Source organism: Triticum dicoccoides, chromosome 6A (genome assembly GCF_002162155.2).
Source record: "Triticum dicoccoides isolate Atlit2015 ecotype Zavitan chromosome 6A, WEW_v2.0, whole genome shotgun sequence".
Classification (NCBI taxonomy): domain Eukaryota; kingdom Viridiplantae; phylum Streptophyta; class Magnoliopsida; order Poales; family Poaceae; genus Triticum; species Triticum dicoccoides.
Genome location: NC_041390.1, coordinates 73,514,312 through 73,526,174, shown reverse-complemented (window position 1 = coordinate 73,526,174; position 11,863 = coordinate 73,514,312).

Genomic DNA, 11,863 nt, shown 5'->3' with positions numbered 1-11,863 from the left:
CCCTACAAAATCATATGGTTCAGTCATGTTTCATTTTCGTCACACAAGAATGCTATCATCATGCACAACCCCGATGACAAGCCAAGCAATTGTTTCATACTTTAGTAATCTCAAACCTATAAACTTTCACGCAATATATGAGCGTGAGCCATGGACATAGCACTATGGGTGGAATAGAATATAATGGAGGGGGGTTATGTGGAGAAGACAAAAAAGGAGAAAGTCTCACATTAACGAGGCTAATCAATGGGCTATGGAGATGCCCACCGATTGATGTTAATGCAAGGAGTAGGGATTGCCATGCAACGGATGCACTAGAGCTATAAATGTATGAAACCTCAACAATAGAAACTAGTAGGTGTGCATCAAACTTGCTTGCTCATGAAGACCTAGGGCATTTGATGAGGCCCATTGTTGGAATATACAAGCCAAGTTCTATAATGAAAAATTCCCACTAGTATATGAAAGTGATAACATGAGAGACTCTCTACTATGAAGATCATCGTGCTACTTTGAAGCAAAAGTGTGGTAAAAGGACAGTGACATTGTCCCTTCTCTCTTTTTCTCTCATTTTTTGGGCCTTCTCCCTTTTTATGGCCTTTTTTATACCTCACTTGGGACAATGCTCTAATAATGATGATCATCACACTTCTATTTATTTACAACTCAATGATTACAACTCGATACTAGAACAAAGATGACTCTATATGAATGCCTCCGGCGGTGTACCGGGATATGCAATGAACCAAGAGTGACATGTATGAAAGAATTATGAACAGTGGCTTTGCCACAAATACTATGTCAGCTACATGATCATGCTAAGCAACATGACAATGATGAATGTGTCATGATGAATGGAATGGTGGAAAGTTGCATGGCAATATATCTCGGAATGGCTATGGAAATGCCATAATAGGTAGGTATGGTGGCTGTTTTGAGGAAGATATAAGGAGGTTTATGTGTGAAATAGCATATCATATCACGGGGTTTGGATGCACCGGGGAAGTTTGCGCCAACTCTCAATGTGAGAAAGGGCAATGCACGGTACCGAAGAGGCTAGCAAGGATGGAAGGGTGAGAGTGTGTATAATCCATGGACTCAACATTAGTCATAAAGAACTCACATACTTATTGCAAAAATCTACAAGTCATCAAAAACCTCAGCACTACACGCATGCTCCTAGGGGGATAGATTGGTAGGAAAAGACCATCGCTCGTCCCCGACCGCCACTCATAAGGAAGACAATCAAATAACATCTCATGTTTCAAATTTGTTGCATAACATTTACCATACGTGCATGCTACAGGACTTGCAAACCTCAACACAAGTATTTCTCAATTTCACAACTACTCAACTAGCATGACTTTGATATTATTACCTACATATCTCAAAACAATCATCAAGCATCAAACTTTTCTTAGTATTCAACACACTCATAAGAAAGTTTTATTATTAATCTAGCATACCAAGCATATTAGGATTTTAAGAAAATTACCATGCTATTAAGACTCTAAAAATAATCTAAGTGAAGCATGAGAGATCAATAGTTTCTATAAAACAAATCCACCACCGTTCTCTAAAAGATATAAGTGAAGCACTAGAGCAAAATTATGAAGCTCAAAAGATATAAGTGAAGCACAAAGAGTATTCTATCAAATTCCGAATCATGTATGGATCTCTCAAAAGGTGTGTACAGCAAGGATGATTGTGTAGACTAAAAAGCAAAGACTCAAATCATAAGAGACGCTCCAAGCAAAACACATATCATGTGGTGAATAAAAATATAGCTCCAAGTAAAGTTACCGATAGAAGTAGACGAAAGAGGGGATGCCTTCCGGGGCATCCCCAAGCTTTGGCTTTTAGGTGTCCTTAGATTATCTTGGGGGTGCCATGGCATCCCCAAGCTTAGACTCTTTCCACTTCTTGTTCCATAATCTATCAAATCTTTACCCAAAACTTGAAAACTTCACAACACAAAACTTAAACTAGAAAATCTCGTGAGCTCCATTAGCGAAAGAAAACAAAAGAACAATTCAAGGTACTGTAATGAAATCATTATTTATTTATATGGGTGTTATACCTACTGTATTACAACTTATCTATGGATTATAAACTATTTTACTAGCCATAGATTCATCAAAATAATCAAACAACACACGAAAAACAGAATCTGTCAAAAACAGAATAGTCTGTAGTAATCTGTAGCTAGCGCAAGATCTGGAACCCCAAAAATTCTAAAATAAATTGCTGGACGTGAGGAATTTATCTATTAATCATCTTAAAAACGAATTAACTAAATAGCACTTCCCAAATAAAAATGACAGTAGTTCTCGTGAGCAATAAAGTTTCTGTTTTTACAGCAAGCTCAACAAGACTTTCCCAAATCTTCCCAACGGTTCTACTTGGCACAAACACTAATTAAACACACAAAACACACAACCAAAACATAGGCTAAATAGTTTATTTATTACTTAACAGGAGCAAAAATAAAGGAATAAAAATAAAATTAGGTTACCTCCCAACAAGCGCTATCGTTTAACGCCCCTAGCTAGGCATAACAAGCAAGAAAAGATCTAGGTATTGCCATCTTTGGTAGGCAATACATAAGTGACTCTAATGATAGATTCATATGGTAATTTTATTTTATTTCTAGGAAAGTGTTCCATGCCCTTTTTTAATGGAAATTGGAATCTAATATTCCCTTCCTTCATATTAATAATTGCACCAACCGTTCTAAGGAAAGGTCTACCAAGAATAATAGGGCAAGAAGGATTGCAATCTATATCAAGAACGATAAAATCTACGGGAACATAATTCCTCTTTGCAACAATAAGAACATCATTAATTCTTCCCATAGGTTTCTTAATAGTGGAATCCGCAAGATGCAAGTTTAGAGAGCAATCATCAAAATCACGAAAATCTAGCAAATCACACAAAGTTTTGGGAATAGTAGAGACACTAGCACCCAAATCACACAAAGCATAAAACTCATAATTTTAATAGTAGGTTCCCACTCATCATAAAGTTTTCTAGGGATAGAAACTTCCAATTCAAGTTTTCTTCATAAGATTGCATCAAGGCATCAACGATATGTTTAGTAAACGCTTTATTTTGACTATAAGCTTGAGGAGATTTTAGCACGGATTGCAACAAGGAAATACAATCAATTAAAGAGCAATTTTCATAATTAAATTCCTTGAAATCCATAATAGTGGGTTTAGCAACATCTAGGGTTTTAATTTTTTCAATCCCACTTTTATCAAATTTAGCATCAAGATCAACAAATTCCGAATTCTTAGAACGCCTTCTAGGTAAAGGTGGATCATATTCAGTCCCATCATTATCAAGATTCATATTGCAAAACAAAGATTTAATAGGGGACACATCAATAACTTTTAGATCTTCATCATTATTTTCATAGGAACTAGAAGAACACGCTTTTATAAAGGCATCTTTCTTAGCATGCATCATAGCGGTTCTTTCTTTGCACTCGTCAATGGAATTCTCATGGCTTTGAGAGACTCATTGATATCATGCTTAGGTGGAATAGATCCAAGTTTCAAAGAATCAACATCAAGAGCAATTCTATCAACGTTCCTAGCCAAATCATCAATCTTAAGCAATTTTTCTTCAATCACAACATTAAAATTCTTTTGCAAAGAAATAAATTCTTTAATATTAGATTCAAAATCAGAGGGCATATTATTATAATTTCCATAAGAATTGTTGTAGCAATTACCATAGTTATTAGAGGGATTACTAGGATAAGGCCTAGGATTGAAATTTCCTCTATACGCGTTGTTACCAAAATTGTTCCTACCAACAAAATTCACATCCATAGATTCATTATTATTCTCAATTAAAGTAGACAAGGGCATATCATTAGGATCAAAAGAAACACTCTTATTAGCAAATAATTTCATAAGTTCATCCATCTTTCCACTCAAAAATTAATTTCTTCTATCACATGCACCTTTTTAGTAGATCTTTCAGTATGCCATTGACAATAATTAACCATAATATTGTCTAGGAGTTTAGTAGCTTCTCCTTAAGTGATTTCCATAAAAGTGCCTCCTGCGGCCGAATCTAAAAGATTTCTAGAAGCAAAATTCAATCCGGCATAAATTTTTTGTATAATCATCCACAAATTCAAACCATGAGTAGGGCAATTACGTATCATTAATTTCATTCTCTCCCAAGCTTGTGCAACATGTTCATGATCAAGTTGCTTAAAATTCATAATATCGTTTCTAAGAGAGATGATCTTAGTGGGAGGAAAATACTTAGAGATAAAAGCATCTTTGCACTTGTTCCATGAATCAATAATATTTTTAGGCAAAGATGAAAACCAAGCTTTAGCACGATCTCTAAGCGAAAATGGAAATAGCTTCAATTTAACAATATCATTATTGACATCTTTCTTCTTTTTCATGTCACACAAATCAAGAAGCTATTAAGATGGGTAGCGGCATCTTCACTAGGAAGGCCGGAGAACGGATCTTTCATGATAAGATTCAACAAAGCAGTATTAATTTCACAAGATTCAGCATCGGTAAGAGGAGAAATCGGAGTGTTAAGGAAATCATTATTGTTGGTATTGGTGAAGTCACACAATTTAGTATTATCTTGAACCACCATGACAAACAAGCAAACTAACACACAAGCAAACAAAAGGAAAACGGGTAAAAAGGCAAACGGAGAAAGAGAGGGAGGATAGAGAGAGAGAGGGCGAATAAAAGGGCAAGGGTGAATTGGGGGGAGAGGAAAACGAGAGGAAAATGGCAAATAATGTAATGCGGGAGATAGGGATTGTTATCGGTACTTGGTATGTTGACTTTTGCGCAGACTCCCCGGCAACGGTGCCAGAAATTCTTCTTGCTACCTCTTGAGCACTGCGTTGGATTTCCCCGAAGAGGAAGGGATGATGCAGCAAAGTAGCGTAAGTATTTCCCTCAGTTTTTGAGAACCAAGGTATAAATCCAATAGGAGGCTATGCTCGAGTCCCTCGTACGTACACAAAAACAATAGCTCAATGCAACCAACGCGCTTAGGGGTTGTCAGTCCCTTCACGGTCACTTACGAAAGTGAGGTCTGATAGAGATGATAAATAATATTTTTGGTATTTTTGGAATAGAGATGCAAAGTAAAAAGTAAAAGCAAAGTAAAAGCAAAGCAATAATAAAGTGATGGAGATTGATATGATGAGAAAGAGACCCGGGGGCCATAGGTTTCACTAGTGGCTTCTCTCAAGAGCATAAGTATTCTACGGTGGGTGAACAAATTACTTTTGAGCAATTGACAGAATTGAGCATAGTTATGAGAATATCTATGTATGATCATGTATATAGGCATCACGTCTGAGACAAGTAGACCGAAAAGATTCTGCATCTACTACTATTACTCCACTCATCGACCACTATCCAGCATGCATCTAGAGTATTAAGTTAAAAACAGAGTAACACCTTAAGCAAGATGACATGATGTAGAGGGATAGTTTCATGCAATATGATAAAAAACCGATCTTGTTATCCTCGATGGCAACAATACAATACGTGTCTTGCTGCCCCTTCTGTCACTGGGAAAGGACACCGCAAGATTGAACCCAAAGCTAAGCACTTCTCCCATGGCAAGAAAAACAAATCTAGTAGGCCAAACCAAACTGATAATTCAAAGAGACTTGCAAAGATAACCAATCATACATAAAAGAGTTCAGAGAAGATTCAAATATTATTCATAGATAGACTTCATCATAAACCCACAATTCATCAATCTCAACAAACACACCGCTAAAAGAAGATTACATCGAATAGATCTCCACGAGAGAGGGGGAGAACATTGTATTGAGATCCAAAAAGAGAGAAGAAGCCATCTACCTACTAGCTATGGACCCGCAGGTCTGAAGTAAACTACTCACACTTCATCGGAGGGGCTTGGATGATGATATAGAAGCCCTCCGTAATCGATGCCCCCTCCGGCGGAGCTCCAAAACAGGCCCCAAGATGGGATCTCATGGATACAGAAAGTTGCGGCAGTGGAATTAGGTTTTTGGCTCCGTCCCCGATCGTTTGGGGGTACGTGGATATATATAGGAGGAAGAAGTATGTCGGTGGAGCTTCGAGGGGCCCACGAGGCAGGGGGGCGCCACCTACCCTCGTGACCACCTCTTGGCTTTCTTGACAGAGGGTCCAAGTCTCCTGGATCTTATCTGATGAGAACATCACGTTTCTGAAGGTTTCATTCCGTTTGGACTCCGTTTGATATTCATTTTCTTCGAAACCCTAGAACAGGCAAAAAACAACAATTCTGGGTTGGGCCTCCGGTTAATAGGTTAGTCCCAAAAATAATATAAAAGTGGAAAATAAAGCCCAATAATGTCTAAAATAGTAGATAATATAGCATGGAGCAATAAAAAATTATAGATACGTTGGAGACGTATCAATATCCCCTAAGGTGGCAGAACTAACCATAGTGATACGATGACCTAGAAAATACTGCTTAAGCTTCCTGCCAGCCATAAAGACCTCATACATAAGCTTCTGCCAATGTGGATACCTCTGTTTGGACTCAATAAGGACCTCATTGATATAGTAAACTGGCCATTGAACCGGATATTCTTTGCATGTTTCCTTCCTTTCCACCACAATAGCAACACTAACACCTCAGCTATTAGCAGCCACATATAACAGCAAAGGCTCTTTATCAATGGGAGCAGCGAGAACGGGCGGTTCAGCCAACTGTCTCTTCAAATCCTCAAATGCTTGATTAGTAGCATCACTCCAGACAAAGTGATCTTCCTTCTTCATCATCTGGTAAAGAGGGATAGCCTTCTCACCTAACCGTCTTATGAACCGGCTTAAGGCCGCAATATGACCCGCCAAACACTAAACATCATTAATACATGCCGGCTTAGCTAGAGATGTGATGGCTTTATTTTCTCTGGGTTAGCTTCAATACCTCGTTTAGAAACCAGGAAACCCAAAAGCTTACCGGCTGGTACTCCAAAGATACACTTGGCTGGGTTAAGCATCATCTTATAAACCCGGAGATTATCAAAGGTATCCCTCAAATCATCAATCAGGGTTTGCTTCTTTTTGGATTTTACCACAATATCATCCACATAAGCATGAACATTACGCCCGATTTGTCTATGATGGCAATTCTGCACACACCGCTGGTAAGTCGCCTGGGCGCTCTTGAGCCCAAAAGGCATAGACACATAGCAGAAGGCTCCAAATGGAGTGATGAAAGCCGTCTTCTCCTTGTCCTTAACTGCCATCCTGATCTTACGATAACCAAAGTAAGCATCCAAAAAACTTAAATGCTCACAACCCGTCGTAGCATCAATAATTTGATCAATATGAGGGAGAGGAAAATGATCAGCCAGACAAGCTTTGTTTAAGTCTGTGTAATCCACACACATACGCCAAGTGCCATTCTTCTTAAGCACCAACACCGGGTTAGCCAACCACTCAGGATGAAAAACTTCAATAATAAACCCAGCCGCCAAGAGCCGGGCTACCTCTTCACCAATGGCCTTACGCCTCTCTTCATTGAAACGATGAAGACATTGCTTGACCGGTTTAAACTTTGGATCAATATTAAGAGTGTGCTCAGTGAGTTCCCTTGGTACACCTGGCATGTCAGACGGTTTCCATGCAAAGATGTCCTGGTTCTCATGGATGAACTCGATGAGCGTGCTTTCCTATTTTGGATCCAGATTAGCATTGTTGTTTGGATGAATCGCCGGGAACGAAATCAACTAGCTTGGTGTCATGTGCCGACTTAAACTTCAAGGCCGGATCATGTTCCGTAGTTGGCTTTTTCAATGATGTCATGTCTGCCGGGTCAACATTGTCTTTATAAAACTCCAACTCCTCTGTTGTGCAGACAGATTCAGCGTAAGCAGCATCACCTTCTTCACACGCCAAGGCTATCTTGTGACTCCCATGTACTGTTATGGTGCCCTTGTGACCCAGCATCTTCAGCTGCAAATAAATATAATAAGGCCTTGCCATGACCTTAGCATAAGTGGCCGCCCAAACCACTTCAAAGGTTAATATTTCAGATCTGGAATCATAGTCATCTCCAAAAGCAACCTCCAAAGATATTTTACCAATTGGATATGCCGACTTACGAGGCACTACACCGTGAAAAATAGTATTCGATGGCTTAAGGTTTTTGTCAGTCAATCCCATGCGGCGGAAAGTTTCATAATAAAGGATATTGATGCTGCTGCCTCCATCCATGAGTACCTTGGTGAATTTCTATACTGCCACCTGAGGCGCCACCACCAAAGCCAAATGACCCGGATTATCAACCAAGGGTGGGTGATCCTCACGACTCCATACGATGGGTTGCTCAGACCATCGTAGGTAACGAGGAACCGCCGGCTCAACAACATTTACTGCCCTTTTATGGGCTTCCGATCCCGCTTGCATAAACTTGTGGTAGAAACATGGTACTATCCACTATTCAGCTGCTTTGAGTTACTCTGATAACCAGACTGCTGCTTCTGATTCCCCTGATTGTTCTGTTGGCTCTAACTACCTTGATTGCCTTGGCTTTGAAAACCGGAATTAGAATCTCCACCACCATAACCTAGGCCATGAGAGCTGGAACCTGGGCCGCCACCCGTCCGATGATTGTTTCGAAAAAGATTGGAATTTCTGTACTCCTTCATAATGAAGCAATCCTTCCAGAGGTGAGTGGATGGCCTCTCCCAGGTACCATACCTTGGGCAGGGCATGTTTAGCTGCCGCTCAATATCAAAACTTGACCCTCCGATCCATGGAGGCGGCTTTCCCTTACGTTGTTGTCCATTATTCTGTGTATTGGTGTTAGCCACAAAATCTAGACTATTACCAGCTTTGCGCTTACCGTTGCCTCCCTGATTCGCCGGGTTATGCTGCTGCCCTATGTTACCGCCGCTCTTCTTTCCCTTTCCTGGCTTTTCCCCAGACTCGAGGTCCTTGGTACCATCAGAGTTGGCATACTTAACTAGCGCTGCCATCAGCTCCCCCATGTCATTGCAGTGATGCTTGAGCTGCCCTAACTTTTGCTTAAGGGGCATAAACCATAGTTCTTCTCTACCATCAAGACTGTTGAGCCAGCATTAATGTTATCGGACGAATGCAGGATAGTCGAGACCCAGCGCACCCAATGGGTTGTTGAATCACCTTCTTATTGGATACAGGAATCTAAATCCACAATCGACATAGGCTACTTGCATGTATCCTTAAAATTCTGGATGAACCGGGCTTTTAACTCGGCCCACGGTCCAATGGAGTTAGCAGGTAGCCCTTTCAACCAATTGCGGGCCATCCCCTCTAACATCATTGTGAAGTACTTAGCGCATGTAGCATCATCAACATCCAACAGCTCCATTGCCATCTCATAACTCTCAACACATGCTTCAAGGGGTAAGTCGGCTATGTAGTTGGGCACCTTACGAGGACCTTTGAAATCCTTGGGCAAGCGTACGTTGCATAAAGGCGGCACCAAACATGGCACTCCCAAGGTTCTGGAGGTTACCCCCATCTCCATCGAAGTTGTCGGATAAACCAGGGAACGTTGATGAACCCCTTGCTGAGCCGCGAGCTTAGCTTACCGGCGCGCTCTGCCCTGATCTACCAAATCCTGAGCATTAGCACCACCGCGCGTTGGGTCGTTTCCATGGGGCGGGTTATGATGTCTCTCACTACTTGAAACGGCCAGCGAGTTAATGTGTCTACAATAACTCCGGCTTAGGCGACGGGTTGAATGAATCCTCTCCCGACTGTAAGAATAAGCCTCCTGTTGTACCAATGCTGTCTGAAGAAGCTCACTAGCCCTCCGGGTTTCAACCGCAGCTAGAGACTCGCCTTCCACTGGGAGAGCCGCCAATCGCGACGTCGCGGCGATCATATTATCCAAAGGTTTAGAATAATGACACGATGGTGTTGGAACATATATACTGCGGCGGAACATTGTTCAGACGAGGCGGATCCGTCACGCGTGGCTGAGTTGGCGCTCCAGCCCTAGGCGTGGTTACTGCCCAGTTTACCTCTAGCGGGTCACTGGTCCCTACACCAGGTGTGTTGAAGAGGTTCCACGCCTCGTAGACCGGAGGTAGATGACTCCAGTGCCTTCTCCTCATGACGTCATTTGAAGCGTTCTGATCCAACGGGAGCTTCAGATGCCTTCCAGGGTTTCCGGGTTTCGTCGTGTGATTTGTTTGGTTTGTTGCATTTCACCTTTGCATCATGTGCATTGCATCATGTCATCATGCCATCATCTCATAAATCTTTTGCAACTCAAATAAATAAACCGTATGAATTTTCAGTCCATTTAAACCGAGGGAATTCACATGGTGATTCTCTCTATAACATACCCTCCCAATATTTAGGGAGCTATATAAAATATTCCATTAGTTTGGAATTTACCGCAACACACGTGCATATTAAATCCCTTCCTTTCCTGCTTCAAGTTTGGACTCTCTAACTTTGCCAAATTCTTTTCCCATCTATCGAGGCTCTTTTCATTAATCTCAACATTTTTTGAGCACTTCTAAAACCTAGCCCCAATTCAAACCCATTTGAATGCTATTCAAATGAGTTCGAATTTAAATCTTGCATTCGCGCCAACTTCTATCTTCTTGGTTCCAGCTCAGTTTTGTGGGTCCGGAAATTTATACGCGTGTCCTACTTCTTCCCCAATACCTCCTTTCTTCTCCTTTACCTTCTTTGTTTTTTCTGTTTTTAGAAATCAAGAGAGGGAGAGAAGGGAGCCCAGCAGGCCATTTAGGCCCAGCTGCACCTCGCACGCCGGCCCAACCTCCCTTGCCCACTCCCTCCTAAACCCAACCCTCTGGCCGATCCTCTCTTCCCTCCTCCTCGTTTTCCTAGCGCCGCCGCAAGAGAGGAGCAGTGTCCCATCTCTCCCCCGATCTCTCCCGCTCGCCGGATCCATCACCTCGCCCTCTCCCTCGTCCTGTGCACAGCCACCCTTCCCCTTCGACACCCTCTCCCTCTCGTCCTCCCACACCGCCGCCAAGTTCACCCGGAGCCCCGCTGGACCCCATGCCCGCCTCCCGCCGTCTTCCATGCATAGCTCGCCCCTATCGTCTTGGCCGAAGCTCGCTGGAGCCCCAGCACCGGTCATCGCTGGACCTTCTCGGCTCCACTCTGCCGGCTCATGGCGCCGCCGACCTCGCTCTGCCGAGCGCCGCCGGGCTTCTCCTCCTATAGCCGGTCCCTCCATCCTCGCGCCTCCCTCTCCATCGCTGGCTCGCCCCACCTCTGCATCTGGCCGCCACCAGCGAGCAGCTCCGCCGGAGCCATGCCTACCTCACCAGACAGCCTCTGCCATGGCCTTCCTCCATCGCCGAGTTGCTGCCCCTCCTCCATGCCACGACCACGCGTGAACCTTGCCTGTGATTTATCTGCGCCGGCGACCTCCATCGCGCCTCCCTGCTTCGTCCGGCCGCCGTGTCGCGATGCTCCAGCGCCGCTTCGAGCTCGTCATCCCCGACCTCCTCCATGTGGGATATCATCGTTCCTCGTCGCCCCGTCGCCGGAGTTCATGCCCAAGGCCTGCTGCAACCTCACCATCGGCCATGCGTTTGCCTTCCTGTACTGTTGTCGCTGGACACCAAGACCACCGCGACACGTAAACATCGCGCCATTGTTCTCTGCCCGCCTCCCGTCATTTTCGCCAAGACCCTGTGTTGGGCCCTTTGAACAACCATAGAACCTGTGACCGGGATTTTTTTCGCCAAGCCCCTCTCCGACTAGTGTACCACTACCGTCGACGAAGACATGTGCATCGCAAGCGTCAAGTTCATCTACCGTCGACCGCGAAGGGCTCGGGGTCAGCAAGTACCTCT